Below are 21,198 nucleotides of genomic sequence, written 5' to 3' on the forward strand. Positions count from 1 at the left end.
GGGTTTGTCATATATGGCCTTTATTATGTTGAGGTACTTTCCTTCTATTCCCACTTTATTGAGAGTTTTTATCATAAATGGATGTTGTATCTTGTCAAATGCCTTCTCTGCATCTATTGAGATGATCATGTGGTTTTTATTCTTTGTTTTGTTGATGTGATGTATCACGTTGATTGATTTGCAGATGTTGAACCATCCCTGCATCTCTGATATAAATCCCACTTGATCATGGTGTATGATCTTTTTAATATATTGTTGTATTCAGTTTGCCAATATTTTGTTGAGGATTTTTGCATCAATGTTCATCAGTGATATTGGCCTGTAATTTTCTTTCTTTGTATTGTCTTTGTCTGGTTTTGGTATCAGGGTGATGTTGGCCTCATAGAATGATTCAGGAAGTGTTCCATCTTCCTCTATTTTTTGGAATAGTTTGAGGAGGATGGGTATTAAATCTTCTTTGAATGTTTGGTAAAATTTACTGGAGAAGCCATCTGGTCCTGGACTTTTATTTTTTGGGAGGTTTTTGATTACTATTTCAATCTCTTTACTTGTTATTGGTCTATTCAGATTCTCCATTTCTTCTTGGTTCAATTTTGGGAGGTTGTATAAGTCTAAGAATTTATCAATTTCTTCTAGATTGTCCAATTTGTTGGCATATAATTTCTCATAGTATTCTCTTATAATCCTCTGTATTTCCATGGTATCCATTGTAATTTCTCCTCTTTCATTTCTAATTTTATTTACTTGAGCCTTTTCTCTTTTTTTCTTAGTAAGCCTGGCTAAGGGTTTGTCTATTTTATTTATCTTCTCGAAGAACCAACTCTTTGTTTCATTAATCCTTTCTACTGTTTTTTTGGTCTCAATATCATTTATTTCTGCTCTGATTTTTATTATTTCTCTCCTTCTGCTGGCTTTGGGCTTTGTTTGTTCTTCTTTTTCTAGTTCTGTTAGGTGTAATTTAAGGTTGCCTATTAGGGCTTTTTCTTGTTTGTTAAGGTGGGCTTGTATCGCTATGAGTTTCCCTCTCAGGACCGCTTTTGCTGCATCCCATATGGTTTGATATGGCATGTTATCATTTTCGTTTGTTTCCAGATAGTTTTTGATTTCTCCTTTAATTTCATCAATGATCCATTGGTTGTTCAGTAGCATGTTGTTTAATCTCCACATTTTTGTCACTTTCCCAGTTTTTTTTTTCCTGGTTCATTTCCAGTTTCATAGCCTTATGGTCTGAAAAGATGCTTGTTATGATTTCAATCTTCTTAAATTTATTGAGGCTTGCTTTGTTTCCCAACATATGGTCTATCCTAGAGAATGTTCCATGCGTGCTTGAGAAGAATGTGTAGTCAGCTGTTTTTGGATGGAGTGCTCTGTATATGTCTACTAGGTCCATCTCATCCAGTTTTTCATTTAAGTCTAATATTTCTTTATTAACTTTTTGTCTGGATGATCTATCCATTGCTGTAAGTGGGGTGTTAAGATCCCCTACTATTATTGTGTTGTTGTTGATTTCTCCTTTTAGGTTTGTTAATAGTTGCTTTATGCACATTGGTGCTCCTATGTTGGGTGCATATATATTTATAAGTGATATGTCTTCTTGATGGAGTGTCCCTTTTATCATTATATATTTCCCTTCTTTGTCTTTCTTAACCTGTTTTATCTTGAAGTCTACTTTGTCTGATATGAGTATGGCAACACCTGCTTTCTTTTGTTTGCCATTAGCTTGAAGTATTGTCTTCCATCCTTTCACTCTGAGCCTGTGCTTGTCTTTAGTGCTAAGATGTGTTTCCTGAAGGCAGCATATTGTTGGGTCTTGCTTTTTAATCCATCCTGCCACTCTGTATCTTTTGATTGGAGAGTTCAATCCATTTACATTTAGGGTAATTATTGATATATGAGGGCTTAATGTTGCTGTTTTGTCACTTATTTTCTGGTTCTTTTGCATTTCCTTTGTTTCTTGTCCCATTTGTTTTGGACTGCCAATTCAGTTTGGTTGTTCTGTCTTATGATTCTTCTAGTTTTCTCTTTGTTTATCATATGTGGTTTTGCTTTGATTATTTGTTTAGTGGTTACCTTGAGGTTTGGGCAAAAAATCTTGTGTATGAGATAGTCCATTATCTGATGGCCTCCTATTTCCTTATACTAAGTCAATTCAGTCACTTTCCTCTTCCCCTTCTAAGTTGTTCTTGTTATACCTTATTCTATCTTGTGTTGTGGCTGTGTGTTTACAGTGATGAGGTTAAATTTATTTTTGGTGAATTTCTTCCTTTGATCTTTGAGTTTAGTATTATGTGGTTGCTAACCTATTCCGGTAAAGATCTACTATTTCTCTGATTTTGTCTACCTACTTTTCTCCTTACTCCAAGCGTTGTGTTCCCTTTCTCTTCTTGTTTTCAGGCTTGAGGGCCTTCTTGAGTATTTCTTGTAGTGGGGGTCTTGTGGCCATGAACTCCCTTAGCTTTTGTTTATCTGGGAGAGTTACTATTTCTCCATCATATTTGAAGGATATTTTTGCTGGATAGAGTATTCTTGGCTGAAAGTTTTTGTCTTTTAGTATTTTGAATATATCATTCCAATCTCTTCTAGCCTGAAAAGTTTCTGTTGAGAAATCCGCTGAGAGCCTGATGGGAGTTCCTTTGTACGTTATTTTTTGTTTTTGTCTAGCTGCCCTTAATATTGTTTCTTTGTCGTTGACCCTGGCTAGCCTTACCACTAGGTGTCGTGGTGAAGTCCTTTGTCTGTTAATATATATAGGTGTCCTGTTGGCTTCGCTTACTGGTATTTCCTGCTCCTTCCCCAGATTTGGGAAATTCTCAGCTATTATTTCCTTGAATAGGCTCTCTGTTCCTCTTTCCCTCTCCTCTCTCTCAGGAATACCTATAATTCTTATGTTACATTTTCTAATAGAGTCAGATATTTCTCGGAGTCTTTCTTCATTTCTTTTTAGTCTTAGTTCTCTCTCCTCTTCCATCTGGAGTATATCTGTATTCCTATCCTCTAAAGTACTAATTCTTTCCTCCATATTGTCAGCTCTGTTCTTTAAAGCTTCCAGATTCTCCTTTATCTCCTCCATTGTGTTCTTCATCTCCATCAGCACTGATTGGTTTTTCTTTATGATTTCAATCTCTTTTGTGAAGAAACTCCTAATCTCATTGAATTGTTTGTCTGTGTTGTCTCGTATTTCGTTGAGTGTTTTGATGATAGCTATTTTGAAATCTCTGTCATTTAGTTTATGGATTTCTGTGTCTTCGGGGTTGATTTCTGGGTGCTTGTCATTTTGTTTCTGGTCTGGTGATTTCATATATTTTTGCATTGTGGTTCCTGTGTTGGTTTTGTTTTTCCTCATCCTGGAAGTCTCTGGTTGCAATTTCCACCTGCCGCCACTGTCTGGTGGTAAAGGGCTGTGTAGTCTAAGCCCCCTACACTCTGCCCCGGTTTTTCTGCTGCGATCCGCAGTTTTGTTTTTTTTTTCCCCCACTGCGATCCACGGGTCCAGTCTTTTGATCAGGTCTGCCTGGGATCGCTAGGTCTGGTCTGGTCGGTTGAGCTGCAGAGTCCGGGTTGCGGGGAGGGGGGAGCTCTCTCTTTTACCCTCTGGGTCCCTGACGTGGGGGCCTTCTCGTTTGCCCCTCTTTATCCGCTCTCTGGGGTGCTCAGATGTTGATGGTAGCCCTGTGGCTCCTCTGAGTCCTCTGTGCGGGAGTTTCCCACTGGCTGAGAGAGTCCAAAGAGCCACGGTTTCCTTGCCGAGGGCCGCCCCTCCCCCCTCTCTGGGAGCCGCGCGGACCGGAATCGCTGATCTGTTGGGGGGGAGAGGAGTTCTCCTTACCTCTCCCCACTTCCTCAGGGGGCCCAGCACGTTCCACTCTCAGATGTGCGGCCGTGTGGATCCCTCTGCTCTAGGTTTTCACTGTCTGGGATTCCATTGTTGGTCTGTGACTGTTGCTTTTGTTGTATCTTGTCGGGGGAACAGTTCACGGGAAAGCTCACTCCGCCATGATCTGTTTCAATATTTTTGTGTGTGTGTGTGTGAGGAAGATCAGCCCTGAGCTAACATCCATGCCAATTCTCTTCTTTTTTGCTGGGGAAGACTGGCCCTGGGCTAACATCTGTGCCCATCTTCCTCCACTTTATATGGGAGGCCGCCACAGCATGGCCTGACAAGCAGTGCATCGGCGTGCGCCTGGGATCCAAACCCAGGCCACCAGCAGCGGAGCGTGTGCACTTAACCGCTAAGCCACGGGGCTGGCCCCTGTTTCAATATTTTTGACATTAAAAATAATGTTGAAATGAGCATTTTTGTACGTCTTCTTGTTCCCACGTGCATGAGTTCACCTATGGTATAAAACTAGGACTGGAATTCCTATGACATTGATGTTTCCATTGCACTAGATATCGCCAATGATTCTCCACAGTGGTGACACCAATTTATAGTCCCATCAGTACTGCATGAATGTACTTCTTCCTCCTCGTCCTTGCCAACAGGTGGCACATTCAGAGATTGTTATTAGTTGTTGTTTTAAAATGTTATTTATGCAGTGAATATGAAAAGCCTTCTGAGGTTGAAAATCTTAAGTTTTTATTGACTCTTTTGCATTTGCTTGTTCATATTCTTTGACTTTTTTTCCATTTTCATCTGTTTTCTTGTTGATTTATAGTAGCTTTTATACATACTGAATGCTAATCCTTTGTCAGTTTTATACATTGCAAATATCTCTCCTCATCTGTGGCTTAGTTTTTCAATTTATTCATATTTTGATACAAAAGCTTTTTTTAACAGTCAAACTAATCCATATTTTCCTTTTTTGTTCATATTTTTCTTGGTGTATTTTTAAAAACTACACTCTCCTACACCAAGGTGGTAGAGATATTTTGCTATATTTTCTGCTAAAGAGTTTTGAGTTTTACTTTTCACATTTAGATCTTTAATTGACTGGAATTGATTTATTTTTGTAATGTGAAGATGGGATCCAATTCTTTTTTCATATGGATAAGCTGTTGCTCCAGAAACATTTACTGAATAATCTCCTTTCCCCACTGATTTATAATGTCAACTCTGTCACATATCAATTTTCCATTCATTCAGTGTATTCTTATTATCTACCATGTATTCGAATCTATTCTAAGCACTAGCTATATATTAGTGATACTGTGCCTGAGTCTCATTCTGGGTTTCCATTCTGTTCCCTTATTTAAGTTGACATCTCTGTGCCCAAACAGTTCACTCTTTTAATGATTATAATGTTGACCTATTCGTGACATCTACCGAAGAAGTTCTCATCCTCTTATTCCTCTTTTTCAAATTATTCTCACTATTCTTGGCTCTTTTAATATAAGCATGATATGTACATGAATATATACACATATATGTATTATAAATGTACATATATGTGTATATATAAATCAAATTGCTAATTTGTATGACAAATCTGTGTCCTAGGTTGGATTCTTTAAAGGTAGAGCCTGAGGGAGGGATTCTTGTGGAAACACCTCTCTTGAGAGGAGAATGAGGGAAGCAAAGTAGGGCAGGGGAGGGGTCACCTACGCAGCTAAGGACAATTCTCCAGAGAAGGGGCAACTGAAAGTGTTATCAGTCAGCATTTATGTCAGTTAAGAGATGCAGCAGGCTACTAATATCCTTCATTACAATGTGTTCATTTTTAAAAATGAATATATACCCCCAAACGTAGATTTTATACATTATGGTAGTTGTGCCGGGAAAAAGAACTGGAGTTGGGGATGGGTAAAATAAAAACTGAAAGAGTATATTACTAAGTGAACGAAGCCAACCTGGAAAGGCTACATACTGTATGATTTCAACTGTGCGACACTCTGGAAAAGGCAAAACTATGGAGATAGTAAAAAGATCAGTGGTTGCCAGGGGTTAGGAGAGCGGGAGGGATGAATAGGCAAAGAACAAAAGATTTTTAGGGCAGTGAAAACACTCTGTATGATGCTAGAATGGTAGACATATGTCATTCTACATTTGTCCAAATTCATAGAAGGTACACCACCAAGAGTGAAACGTGCTGTCAACTATGGACTTTGGGTGACGATGATGTATCCATGTAGGTCATTGATTATAACAAATGTACTGCTCTGGTGGCAGATGTTGATAATGGGGGAGGCTATGCATGTGTAGGGGTAAGGACTATATGGGATATCTCTGTACTTTCCTCTCAATTTTGCTGTGAACCTAAAACTGCTTTAAAAAAATAAAGTAAAAACAAAAACAAAAGCCAAAAGCATTTTGTACTGGGTGATTGAATGGTGGAGTTCTAGTAATGGACATCTCTGAGTCTGAGATACAATAGAAGATTGAAGTAAATAAATACACAGTGAACGATAAATACACAGTCTCTTCCTCAATCACACACTTAGTATTTAAAAACACTGATTTGCCAAAACTAAGGAAGCCTCGTGAACAAAGTCTATAATTTAGGTGGTTTTTGTTGAGCTTTTGTAACTCTCGACTAATGAGTCTGTGTTCAGCCACTGTTCAGTTGTAGCTTTTAATTGCAAACTTTGGGACACTCTAAATTAGGGGTGAGTGAAGCCAAGTTCACTAAAACCCAATATATGCTGATGGGCTTAATATTATCTCCTAGTGTGAACTTATTTTAAACCTCATATCTGACATATATTTGCATTATGAAGAAGCACAATTCTTGAGTTCTGATTTATTTATGCTTAACTCCACAGGCATATTCTTTGCTAAGACTTGTTTGATATCCATGATATCTCAGGAGTGGTATTTTTCTGTGTTGGCTACCTTGCAAACAGAATAAAATGTATGTTACACAATTCACCCATTTTGTCTTGTTTCCTGATCATTCAAATGCATTCTTACATTTCTATAATATCCCAGTTGATATTGCCCCCCACACTACCTCATTTGAAACATTCAAATAACTCAGACTTCAGTCTAAGTTTTATAAAGGTAGACCAGACTCAGGGGTGCAGCAATGCACTGACAGAGCTCACAAAAATCTCTATCCCAGTGAATCCATCCCAACCTCTGTCCCAATCTCTATTCCGAGGTTTAAAAGAAAAGAAATCTCAAAACAATAAGCAAAATTAAGAAGAATAATAAGCCCTATGGATGTCACTGCAGAAGCCTGGGGTAATAGCATCATATACCTAGGCCTCAGAGGGAAGAGTTGGCATCTCAGCATTGTTTCACAGACAGAACACTTGGCTTTGGGACCAATTAGTCAAGGAGGGCAAACTGAGCCCTGGCTCAGAACCAGAATGTGGAAGGGTTGTACCTTAATGATAGGGAAGAAGAGAAGACTGGCACCCCTCCCCATGACTCTGGGAAATAAAAAGTAAACCTGCTTCTGCCTAGGGTTTTGGGGGCTAAAAATGTCTTTTATGTCTCCTATGGAAAGTAAACTCATAAGCTTGGGTCACACGTGGGAATGAAGTCAGAATTCTCTCTACTCACACAGCGTGGTAATTCATGATGAAAAAAACAAGAGTAAAATCTAGTTTCAAACTGTTGAAACTCTTAGGTTGTCTGGCAAAACTAAATGTAAAGCAATCCATAGCAACTATTATACAAATTAGGGTGCATAAGATGTCCACAGACAAAATCATTCCCTGCTGAAGATGTGCTTACATAAAAAAAGAGAATGATCCACCACGAGGGAGAGTCAGAAGACCACAAAAAGCAAATTAAATACAAAAAGAGAGTACAAAAGGAAATATATGAAGAAAATCAATATAATAAGAGATGAAATAAATTAAATAGAAAGCAAAAATATAACAGAAAGGATTGAAAAAAATAAAAATTGGTTCTTTAAAACGAGTAAAAAATTGATTTAAAGAAATTTTTAATACTAATGAAGAGAAAAAAGAAAGGGCAAATTCCCAAAATCAGGAAGGAAGAGGAGGATATCACATTTAAAAAATAGAAGGTATTATGATCAACATTTTTTTTTTTTGGTGAGGAAGATCAGCCCTGTGCTAACATCTGCCAATTCTCCTCTTTTTGTGCTGAGGAAGATTGGCCCTGCGTTAACATCTGTGCCCATCTTCCTCCACTTTATATGAGACGCCGCCACAGCATGGCTTGCCAAGCGGTGCATCTGTGCACGCCCGGGATCCGCACTGGCGAATCCTGGGCCGCCGCAGCCCAGCGCGTGCACTGAACTGCTTGTGCCACTGGGCCGGCCCCTATGATCAACTTTCTGACAATAAATTTTATAATTTAGATGAACAAATCCTTGGAAAATCACAATTTATTAAAATTGACATAAGAACAAATAGAAAATATAAATAGTCCTTTCTCTATTACGGAAATTGTATCCTTAAAATAACTCCTCACAAATGAAAGGGCAATCTCACATGACTTCACAGGGCAAGTCTAGTGAATTTTTAAGGGTAGACTAATATCACACTTATAGAAATCTTTCCAGAGAATAGCAAAAGAGGGAGCACTCATATTTTATTTGATGAAAACAGAATTAACTTGGTTTTAAAACACAATGTAGGCATTGTAAGAAAGGAAAAGTACTGGCCAATCCCACTTATAAACATAAACGAAAATATTAATGACAATATTTGCAAAAATTGCAGTAATATATAAAAATGATAACATATTATGTCTAATTTAGGTTTATTTCAGATTGTAAGGTTGGGTTTAACATTCGAAAATCAATCAACGTAATATGACATTAATAGAACAAAGGAGAAAAATACTATTTTAATAGATGTCTAGATAACATTTGAAAAAGTTTAACCTCTATTGATGACAAAAATTAAAAACTACTAGCAACACAGAATATAAAGATTTTTCTTAATCCTGAAAAAAAACTTGTAATATTTAGCAACTAATATGTTCACTGTTACTGCTTCTATTCAACATTGTAAGGCAAGGAAAAGAAAGCAAATGTATAAGGATCAGAAAGTAAGAAATAAAGTTCTAATTATTTTTAGATGATACAGAATTCACAAATACAATTTCCAATAGCAAATATTAACAAAGGGTAGAATAGCAAAATAAATTTCATGATATTGAATGAAAATAGACCCTTACCTTACACCATACACAAAAATTAACTCCAAATGGATTAAAGACTTGAATGTAAGACCTGAAACTATGAAACTTCTAGAAGAAAACATAGGCAGTACTCTCTTCAACATCGGTCTTAGCAACATATTTTCAAGCACCATGTCTGACCGGGCAAGAGAAACAATAGAAAAAATAAACAAATGGGACTACATCAAACTAAAAAGCTTCTGCACAGCAAAGGAAACCATCAACAGAACAAAAAGACAACCTAACAATTGGGAAAAGATATTTGCAAACCATATATCAGATAACGGGTTAATCTCTAAATTATATAAAGAACTGATGCATCTCAACAACAAAAAAACTAACAACTCAATTAAAAAATGGGCAAAAGATCTGAACAGACATTTCTCCAAAGAAGATATACAGATGGCCAACAGGCACGTGAAAATATGTTCAACATCATTAACTACCAGGGAAAAGCAAATCAAAACTACAATGAGATATCACCTCACACCCGTCAGAATGGCTATAATTAACACGACAGGAAACAACATGTGTTGGAGAGGATGTGGAGAGAAGGGAACTCTCATACACTGCTGGTAGGAGTGTAAACTGGTACAGCCACTATGGAAGGCGGTATGGAGATTCCTCAAAAAATTAAGGATAGAACTACCATATGATCCAGCTATTCCACTGCTGGGTATTCATCCAAAGAACTTGAAAACACCAATGCATAAAGATATATGCACCCCTGTGTTCATTGCAGCATTATTCACAATAGCCAAGACTTGGAAGCAACCTAAGTGCCCACCAAGGGACGAATGGATAAAGAAGATGTGGTATATATACATCATGGAATACTACTCAGCCATAAGAAATGATGAAATCCAGCCATTTGTGACAACATGGATGGACATTGAGGGTATAATGCAAAGTGAAATAAGTCAGAGGGAGAAGGTCAAATACCATATGATCTCACTCATTAAGTAGTAGATAATAACAGCAACAAAAAAACAAATAGAGACAGAGATTGGATTGGTGGTTACCAGAGGGGAAGGGGGGAGGGAGGAGGGCGAAAGGGATAATTTGGCACATGTGTGTGGTGATGGGTTGTAATTAGTATTTGGGTGGTGAACATGATGTAATCTATGCAGAAATAGAAGTATAATGATGTACACCTGAAATTTACACAATGTTATAAACCAATGTTACCGCAATAAACAAAAAATTTTAAAAAATGTCATGATATTGATACAATGGAATAGTATGCAGCCATGCAAATGAATGAACTAGGCTTTACATAAAAACATTAATGACTCTTACAAATATATTGTTGAGTGAATAAGCCAGAGACAAAAGAGTGTCTGTATGATTTCACCTACAAAATTTCAAAAGCTGGCAGGACTAATTGGTGATGGTAAAAGCCTGGATAGGGGTTATATTTGGGGAGAAAAAAGTGTGATGATTGATAGGGGACATGAGAAAAGCTTATGGGTTTCTATCAACATTTTATTTCTTGGAAAACGTAGTGACTACACAAATGTGTTCATTTATAATTACTCGCTAGGCTCTATTCTTTTCATTTTTAATACTTTTCTGTATTATAGTCAACTTTAGTATAGTTTTTTAAAGTTTACAATCCAAGAAAGTACACAACAATTTTTAGAATGCTAAGTTTTGTGTAAGAAAGGATGTGAAATTAATACCTATCTATCTATATCTATTTACACATTTACACACACACACACACACACACACACACACACACACTTGCTTATATTTGAAAAAAAGAAACACTGAAAAATAAACAAGAAGCAGGACCGGCCCCCTGGCTTAGCGGTTAAGTGCGTGCGCTCCACTACTGGCGGCCCGGGTTCGGATCCCGGGCGCGCACCAATGCACCGCTTCTCCAGCCATGCTGAGGCCGCATCCCACATACAGCAACTAGAAGGATGTGCAGCTATGACATACAAGTATCTACTGGGCCTTTGGGGGGAAAAAAAGAAAAAAGAAGGAGGATTGGTGATAGATGTTAGCTCAAAGCCAGTCTTCCTCAGCAAAAAAGAGGAGGATTAGCATGGATGTTAGCTCAGGGCTGATCTCCCTCACAAAAAAAAAAAAAAAAAAAAAAAACAAGAAGCAAAGCACAGCAGTTATTTTTAAAAGGAGAAAAGAGGAATTAAAATGAAAATTCTCACATTGTACTTTTTATACAGTTTTGGTTTTGAACCAAGTAAATGTTTTACATATTCAAAAATAGACTTTAAAAAGTAATCCCTAAAATGAAAAATCAACTAAAACAGACTTTCTCTTCCTGTTAGTATTTAGCAAGTTGCAAGAAACCGTTGTTTTTATACCATCAACCAAAACAAGCTGGTTATGCAACAAAATTATGGTTTTTTCAAAAACATATCAGAAACTCAAGAATGCAAATGCACTAAATTCCAGAAAAGTATAAACACATTATAGGATAAAAGAAATTGAAGACTCATGGAGAAGTGTGAAGAGGAAGAATTCATCATGGAGGAGGTGTAGGAGAATGCACAAAGACTTCAACCTACTTGCCATGGCCGTGAGTGGACTTGCATGCTAGTTTGAAATTCTGAGCACCGCAGCCGCACAGTAGGTCTTCCCCACCCACCAATCTTTCCCATGGTTCTTCACTGAGTGCCCAGGGGTAGCGCATGAAAGGCTGGATGCACGGCAAGAGCTGAGAGAGATCCCAGTGAGGTGCATGGACCCTCCCCCAAGTGCAAGGCAAATATCCTTCAAGAGCAGAGGCAAGGGGAGAATGGAGACAAACTGATTAATCAAGGCAAGCCAGGCTTTCAACAACTGGAAGGCTGAGGACAGAGCAGGAGATCTGAGAGAAACTATAGTTGGGTATTTTTACACTCTTTTCTGAGTAACTGATAGAGTAAAAATCGATAAAAGACAAGATTTGAAAGATGCTATTGTGCAACTTGACCTAATTGACAGTTATAGAACACTTCACCTCAAAACTGCAGTATACCCATTATTTTCAGTTGCATACAGAACAGTCACCAAGATAGACCAATATTCTAGGTCATAAAACAAGTTTCAATCAATATGAAAGAGTTGAATCATGCAGAATATATTCTCTGGCCCAAAAGATTTTAAATTAGAAATAAACAGAATTAAGATATCTAGAAAATCCCCAACTATTTGGCAATTTAGTAATACCATTTTAAATAACCCATGAGTCAAACAAGGAATCAGAAAGAAAATTGAAAAGTATTTCAAACTGAGGGATAATGAAAACACAATATATCTAAAGGTGTGGGTTGTAGCTAAAGAGGTACTTAGAGAGAATTAAATAGCTTTAAAAAATTATATTAGCAAAGAAAGAAGGACTGAAACCAATTACTTTATCATCCACCTTAAGAAGCTAAAAACAAAACAAATTACACCAAAAATAAGTGGAAGGAAAAACAATAAATATTGGTAGTTGATGAAATAGAAAAATGACAAAAAATCAATAACTCAGTACTTTGAAAATAGTAATATAATTAGTCAAAATCTAGCAAGACTGGTTAAGATAAAAAAAAGTAAACACAAATTCCCAACATCAGGAAAAAAATAGGGGACATCACTATAGGTTTATAAACATTAAAAGAAGAATAACGGAATAGTATGAAGAACTTTATGGCAATAAATTCTTTAACGTAGCTTAGAAAGAACAAATGTTTGAAAAGTAAAACCTACCAAGTTTAACACAAGTAGAAATAGAAAGTCTAAAAGTCTCAATATCTATTAAAAAATTAAATTCATAATAAAATATCTTTCCAAAAGAAAATTCCAGTCTCAGATGACTTCATAACAATTCGATGAAACATTAAGGGAGATAATGCAAATTGTACATAAACTTTTTCAAAATATACAGGAGCAAGGGGCAACTCCTTACATAGTTTATGAAACTGACATAATACTGATACCAATATCTGACAAAGACATTAAAAGAAAGACAATTTCAGATCAATATGGCTCATGAACACTGACACAAAATACTTAATAAAATATTAGCAAATCTTTCCCAACAGTCTATAAAACGGATAATAAATCATTAAGTGCAATTCATCTCAGGAGTGCAGGAGTATTTTAACATTTGAAAATTAAGCAATGCAATTCACCATATCAACAGAATGAAGAGGAAAAAAAATGATCCTCTCAGTAAATGCAGAAAAGCATTTGATTGAATTTACCATCTCTTCATGATAATAACTCTCAGGAATCCAAGAACAGAAGAGAAATTCCTCATTCTGACAAAGTACATTCACAAAACAAAAACAAAAATAAAAAACCCACCACAGCTAACGCCATGCTTAATTATGAAATATTGAATGCTTTCCCATTAAGATCAGGAGGAAGGCAAAAAGATCTGCTCTCCTAATTTGTATTTAACATTGTAGTGGATGTCCAAACTAGTGAAAACAAGGGAGGGAGGGAGGGAGGGAGGGAGGGAGGAAGGAAGGAAAGAAGGAAGGATGGTCACAGAAGGCAGTGTCAATATACAAAAACCAAATATAATTCTAATACTAGCAAATAAGAATTGACAAAATTTATTCAACAGTAATACCATCAACACTATCATAAACATATTTAGGAAAAAATTAACAACTAATATGCAAGTCTTCTATACTAATGACTACAAAACATTGCAGAAAGAAATTAAACAAAAAATTGAGAGAAAGAAAGAGAGAGAAAGGTATCTATCATAGAAAACTCAACTTGGTTAAGATGTCAATTCTTTCCAGATAATCTAGATTCAACGCAATCTCAATCAAAATCACATAGGGTTTTTATTATTTACTTATTTATTCACTTATTTTAGAAATTGATAATACGATTCTAAAATGAATGTGGGAAACAAGGGCCTAGAATAACTAAAACGACTCTGAGAAAGAATAACCCAGGTGGAGGACTGGTAATACCGAATGTGAAAACTACAGAAATCGTGGGAGTGTTTTCCTGGGGTAAAGACAGACACATAGGTCAATAGATCGGAGAGTCCAGAAATGGAGCCAGTAAATCAACTGATTTTTGACAAAGTCACTGTGTTAGGTATCTATTACTGTGTAACAAATCACCACGAAACTTGGAGGCTCAAAGCAACAAACATTTATTATCTCACAATTTTTGTGGGTTAGGAATCTGGGCACAGCTTCGCTGGGTCCTCTGTCTCAGGGTCTCTCACCGGACTGCAATCAAGGTGTGGCTGGGGCTGTTGTCGTCGCCAAGCGCTGCTGGGAAAGGATGTGACTCCAGCTCACTCATGTGGTTGTGGGCAAGAATCAGTCCTTAGCCGGTTGTTGGACTGAGGACCTCAGTTCTTTATTAGCTTTCGGACTTCGGTTCCTTATCACATGGGGCTCTCCAGAGGGGAGCTGGCTTCATCAAAGCAAGTGAGAAGAGTCTGAGAAGGAAGGAGGAAGAGAAGGAGAGAGGGAGGGACTAATGATGTGCAACACTTTTGCACAGGCTTACTAATCATTCTGATATCATTTTTGTGATGTTTCTGTTCAATTTTTTGACCCTTTTTCCCCATTAAGTTGTTAGAGCTCTTTATGCATACTGGATGCAAGTCTTTTGTCAGCTATATGTGCTATAAATATAAGTCTTTTCTCCCTATCTTTGGCTTGCCTACACATTTTATTAAGAATGTCTTTGATCAGCAGAATTTTGATGAAGTATAATTTATCCATGTTGTTTTCTTTTATGGATTTTGCTACTTGTGCCCTCTCTAAGAAATTTTTGTCTATATCTAGGTCACAAAGATATTCCCTTATGTTTTCTATTACATGCTTTTTATTTTTAGCTTTTACATGTAGATCTTTGATCAGTTTTGAATTAAGTGTTATGAAGTAGGAGTTGACATTCATTTGCTTTTCCTTTGTGGATATCGAATTGTTCTAACACCATCTAACACCAAGAAAAGATTTTTATTTCTCCACTGAATTGATTCCATGCCAATACTGCATGGTATCACTTATATGTGGAATCTAAGAGAAAAAAAAAAACAACTTGAATTCATAGAAACAGAGAATAGAAACGTGGTTTCCAGGGGCTGGAGGTGGGGGAAATAAGGAGAGGTTGGTGAGAGGGTACAAATGTTCAGTTATAGGATGCGTAAGGTCTAAGGATCTAATGTACAATACGGTGACTATATTGATAACACTGTATTGTGCAACGGAAATTTACTAAGAGAGTAAAACTTAATGTTCTCAAAAAAAAAAAAGCTAAATGTGTGAGATGATGGATGTGTTAATAACTCGAGGAGGTGAATCCTTTCACAATGTATACATATATCAAATCCTCACGTTGTACGCATTAAATATCTTACCATTTTATTTCTCACTTATACTTTAATAAAAAAATTAAAATATCACCTCTAAAAAAATTAATAGTGTGGATCTACTTCTGGACTCTCTTTTATCTCTCACTGACCTGTTTATCTTTATGCCAAAAATTATACCTATCTTAATTAATGTAGCTTTATATTAAGTCTTGAAGTTATAAAGTTTACTTCCTTTATATTTGTTCTTATTTTTCTTTTTTTTTTTTAGTGATTTAAATAAAGTTTATTTTTTAAGAAGATGGTTAATTTTTTAAAAGTTCTTGCAATGCCACGGTTATAGGAGTGTATAGAGGTGACACATCTTTTCCTTAACCATGCTTCTTTTTACTTTCTGCATAAAGTTAAAAATTTTTGTTAATCTCATAGTTAATGGTATAAAACAGAGTTCGGCAAACTTTTTCTCCCAAGGGCCAGAGAGTAAATACTTTTTAGGCTTTACAGGCCACATAAGGCCTCCATAACATATTTTTTCTTTTACAACCCTTTAAAAATGTAAAATCCATTGTTAGCTTGCACCATACAAAAACAGACTGGGCCAAATTTGGCTTGCAGGCAGCAGTTTGCCGACCCCTGGTATAAAATATCTACTTTCCATCTTGTCAGAGAAATTGTTCTCTTCATGCTTCTTGTAGAGCAAGGCCTTATTTACAATTGAATGTCGCTTGTGACAAAAGTAGAAATGGAGAGTTCTTGCTCACCTTTGACTCTCCCAAGCAGTTTTTCCATTCACTCACTCATTCAATCAACTTGTTGAGCACCTACTATGTACACTCTTAAAATATCTTTGTGTTAGCAGAGATTTCCAGTGTTTCTTCCCTAAAAGGGCAGTTCCTCCAGTTTCTCTAAACCTGTAATTATCAGGTCTTTATCATGTTTTAGGGCAAATCAGGATTAAAATCTCTACTAGCAATCAAAAGGATTCATGATTATAAAAAATGAATCTAGCTAACAGTGATATCCTTGCACTCAATACTGACACATCCTTCTTAAAATCACAGCCTCGATGAGGAAAAATGTAACGATCTCTACTTAAAAAGGTACCTCTTTTCTTCCCATAGGCTGAAGCTTTTTTTAAAAAAATATTCTGAAATCTAGAACATACACCGTATAATTTTCCTAGCTTGTTGCCATGTAACAAAAAGTCTAGATCCAGGTAGGACTCTTCATTAACTTTCTATTTCAGCCATAAAACAATACATTTAGGGGTGAATGCTACTCCTGAAGCAATTTACACTCCCACATTTCATCTCAGGGAAGGAGTGGTCACGATTCTCCCTCAGGATGAAAACTGTTAACTGTCAGCTCTCTGAATATTCCCGCTTATCGAAGGTGAGGGAAGACTTTTTAAAGGTGCCAACAGGAGCTCAGGACTTCAGTATTAAAATATAAAGGTTGCCCCCATTCCAGATCTTTGGTACATACAGATATCAACTATAATTATCTGATTACCCACACCACAGAGACATGGAACATTTTGTAATTAGAAGTGTTTGTGATTTTCCTTTTGACCGTGTAAACAAAAGGGGAAATGTCTTGGGAAACCACTTTGCAATGTTCTCTCATTTCTCTTAAATATACTTGTGTACAACCGGTTGTCCCTCTGATCAAGTTCCTGAGGAGAGAATAGAGCGGACCAAGGTTATCGCTATGGCTCCCCTCTTTGTGTCCTTTTCTTTTCCCTTTCCTTGCACTCCTGCTTGGCTAGTTTTTCTCTCTCCCTCTGCAGCTTGTCCTGTTCTTTCTTCCTTTGGGACTCATCCCGAAGCGAGTCTCGCTCTAGTTTTCGGGCACTGAGGACATCTTCCACATCGGTGTTTCGGAACAGAGATTTGTCAGAATGTCCATTGTGGTGGCACCTGAATCATCCTTCTCATCTGCTTCATCCTCTTCACCTCTCACATCAGCATACTGGGCCAGGAGGGCAGCTTTCCTCTGCTTCTCTTCTGACACCATCCTGGGCTTCACCACGATCTGCGCGTGCTTCTCAGTTAGGGTGGCAATGGCTTGTACCTCATCTTCTTTTTTCACCTTGGTGACAACATTCTGAGTTTCCCACCATCGTTCCACAATCTTCGTGCAGATGTTAAGGAGGGAATCTTCTTCCAGGAAAGCAGAGAGGACACCCTGCAGAGCGTCCAGCTTCTCTTCTTCCTCCTCCTCCTGCAGGGCACCCAGGATGTAGGCACCGTAAATGGCTTGGTCCACTCCCAGCGCCTCCAACCGTCTGTCCAGCCACGATCCAAAGCCTCTAGCCCCGCCATCGCCTTGGCCGGAAGCAGCCGCGGCCCATTTGCCGGGCGCCGCCATCTTGGGGTCAGGATCCCGCCAGCCTGTTCTTATTTTTCAAGACTGTTGTGGCTATAGATGCAGCTTGTAAATTTCTACAACATACCAACTGAGATTATGATTAGAACTGTCTTTTTTTGTTTTTTTTTTGTGAGGAAGATCAGCCCTGAGCTAACATCCGTGCTAATCCTCCTCTTTTTGCTGAGGAAGACCGGCTCTGAGCTAACATCTATTGCCAATCCTCCTCCTTTTTTTTATCCCCAAAGCCCCAGTAGATAGTTGTATGTCATAGTTGCACGTCCTTCTAGTTGCTGGTTGTGGGCCGAGGCCCCAGCATGCCCGGAGAAGCGGTACGTTGGTGCGCACTGGGGATCCAAACCCCGGGCTGCCAGTAGTGGAGCGCATGCACTTAACTGCTGAGCCACGGGGCCGGCCCGGAACTGTCTTAAACCTACAGATCAATTTGGGAAAAATTAACATCATAAAATATGGATTCATAAACATGGTATACCTTGCCATTTATTTAGGTCTTTTTAAATTTCTTTCAGCTATGTATTAAATTTTTTAATGCATGCCTTTCATCATATCTATTCCTAAGAATTTTATGTTGTTTTTATCCTGTTTTTAAATGAATTATTTTTTATCTTTATTTCATATTCCATTTTCTAATTATTTACTGCTATTCTATAGAAATCACATTGTTTTTGTATATTGCTCAGATATACTGTAATCTTACTAAATTTACTTACTATCCAAGTTGGGTTTTTTATAGCTTTCTCAGGATTTTTTACGTAAAACTCATGTGGTGAGCACAGGTGATTTTACTTCTTTATTTTACCAATTTTTAATGCTTTATAATTTTTACTTCTTGCCTTATCACGCTGGCTGCGACCTCCTGCACAGTACTAAATAGAAGTGGTGAGATCAGACATCTTTGCCTTGATCTGAATCACAGGGTGACAATGTTTAATATTTTATCATTGAGTACATTGTTAGGTATAGTTTTTCATATGACCTTTTTCAGAGTGAGGAATTTTCCTTTTATTTCTAGTTTTCAACATGAATGGATTTTAAATTTCATCAAATTATTTTTAGGCATCAATAATGACAGTCGTATGATTTTTTACCTTTGTTCTGAAAATCTAGTAAATTATATTGATTTTCAAATGTAAAATAACCTTATATTCCTGGAATAAACCCTATTTCATTATTATCTATTATAATATTTCATAGACTCTGGATTCAATTTGCATTTGTTATGTTAAGGATGTCTTTCTATATTCATGAGGGTATTGGCCTATAATTCCTTTTTTTGTAATATCTTTGTCAGATTTTGATATCAGTGTTATGTTGGCTTTGTAAAATAAATTGAGAAATTTTCCCTCCCCTCTATTTCCTGAAAGAGTTTGTGTAAGATGGGTGGTACTTCTTCCTCAGATGTTTGATAGAATTCACAAGGAAATATAAGTCATATTTGAATATGACCTAAATTCTTTTTTTCGGACCTAAATTCTTTTACTGAACAGACAACTATTCAGAATTTCTACTTGCTCTTTGTCAGTTTTGTTAAGATGTGTTTTCAAGGACTTAGTCCATTTAAGGGGTGAAATTTATTGGTAGAAAATTGTTAATAATAGTTCCTTATCCTTTTAATAACTATAGAATCTGTAGCAATGTCCCCTGTTATAGTCTTGATATAGATAATTTGTTTTTTCTGTCTTCGTTCAGTCTTGCTCAGGGATTGTATATTTTATTAAGTTTTTTCAGAGACAATTTGTGCATTTGTTAATTTCTGTGTGGTTGGTCTGTTTTCTCTCATTGGTTTCTGCCCTTATCTTTAACATGTCCGTCTTTTTACTTACTTTGTGTTTAATTTACTTATATTTTTCTAGATTTTTAAGGTAAAACATTAGGTTATTCCAAACCTTTCTTCTTTTCTAATATGACCATTGATAGCTGTAAATTCCCTCTAAACACTCTTTAATTTTATTCCACAAATTTTGATATGTTGCATTTTATTAACACATACTTTGAAATATTCTCTAATCTCTCTTGATTTCTTCTTTGAACCATAGGTTATTGAATATTTTATATTTATTTTATTTTTCATAATTTAATTTTGTTTTGGCAAGATATCTTTTGTGTTTTAGATTCAATATTTTGAAATGTATTGAGATTTATATTATCACTCAGTATATATTCTATCTTGGTGAACCTTCTGTATACACTTGAAAGGAATGTTTAATTTGAAGCCATTTAACTAGATGTCATAGCCTATAAATAGCACTTAGATCTTCTATATCCTTACTGCTTTTGTGTCTAGTTGTTCTATCTGGTACTGAGAAATAAGTGACAAAATTCCCAACTACAATTATGGATTTGTCCATTTTGCTCTTTACTCTGTTAGTTTTTGATTCATTTATTTTGTAACTGTTATTTGCATACATTTTTATTATTGCTATGTATTTCTAATGAGTTGACACTTTCATCATTATGAAATATTCCTCTTTCTCTCTAGTAAGTCTCTAAGACTTGAGGTCCATTTCGTCTGCTGTTAATGTTGCCACTGCAGTTTTCTTCTGGCTATTGGTTTCATGGTATTATTTTATCAATTTTTGCTCAACCAATTTAAGTATACTTAAAGTTCATCTCTTATAGACAGTATATAGCTAAGTCCTGCTGTCATTTTTAAATAACCTAACTTGATAGGCTGTGCCTTTTTTTTTTTTTTGATGTTTTAATAGTTATTAACATTGTGAAATTTTTGGCTGTACATTTTTATTTGTCCATCACCATATACATGTCTCCCTTCACCCCTTGTGGCCACCCCCCCACCCCCCTTGCCCCTGGCACCACAATACAGTTTTCTCTGTCCATGTGTTGGTTTATATTCCACATATGAGTGAGATCATACAGTGTTCATCTTTCTCTTTCTGGCTTATTTCACTTGACATAATACCCTCCAGGCCCATCCATGTTGTTGCAAATGGGATGATTTTGTCTTTTTTATGGCTGAGTAGTATTCCCTTGTATATATATATACCGCATTTTCTTGATCCAATTGTCAGTTGAGGGACACTTAAGTTGCTTCCACTTCTTGGCTATAGTCAATAATGCTGCAATGAACATAGGGGTGCATAAGTCTCTTTGGATTGTTGATTTCAGGTTCATTGGATAGATTCCCAGCAGTGGGATGGCTGGATCACAGGGCATCTCTATTTTTAATTCTTTGAGGAGTCTCCATGCCGTTTTCCATAGAGGCTGCACCAGTTTGCATTCCCACCAGCTGCATATGAGGGTTCCTGTTTCTCCACATCCTCTCCAACATTTGTTGTTTTTTGTCTTGGTGATTATAGCCATTCTAACAGGCGTGAGGTGATATCTTAGTGTTGTTTTGATTTGCATTTCCCTGATGATTAATGATGTTGAACATCTTTTCATGTGCCTATTGGCCATCTGTATATCTTCTTTGGAGAAGTGTCTGTTCATTTCCTCTGCCCATTTTTTGATCAGTGCAAAA

General features: G+C 36.7%; 1 pseudogene; it reads right to left on the reverse strand.

Moving 5' to 3' along the window:
- Positions 1 to 17,037: 17,037 nt before the first annotated feature.
- On the reverse strand, positions 17,038 to 17,699 carry LOC131406883 (coiled-coil domain-containing protein 43-like; annotated as a pseudogene).
- Positions 17,700 to 21,198: the final 3,499 nt, after the last annotated feature.

The sequence above is a fragment of the Diceros bicornis genome, chromosome 6, assembly GCF_020826845.1.
Source record: "Diceros bicornis minor isolate mBicDic1 chromosome 6, mDicBic1.mat.cur, whole genome shotgun sequence".
In the NCBI taxonomy this organism is placed as follows: domain Eukaryota; kingdom Metazoa; phylum Chordata; class Mammalia; order Perissodactyla; family Rhinocerotidae; genus Diceros; species Diceros bicornis.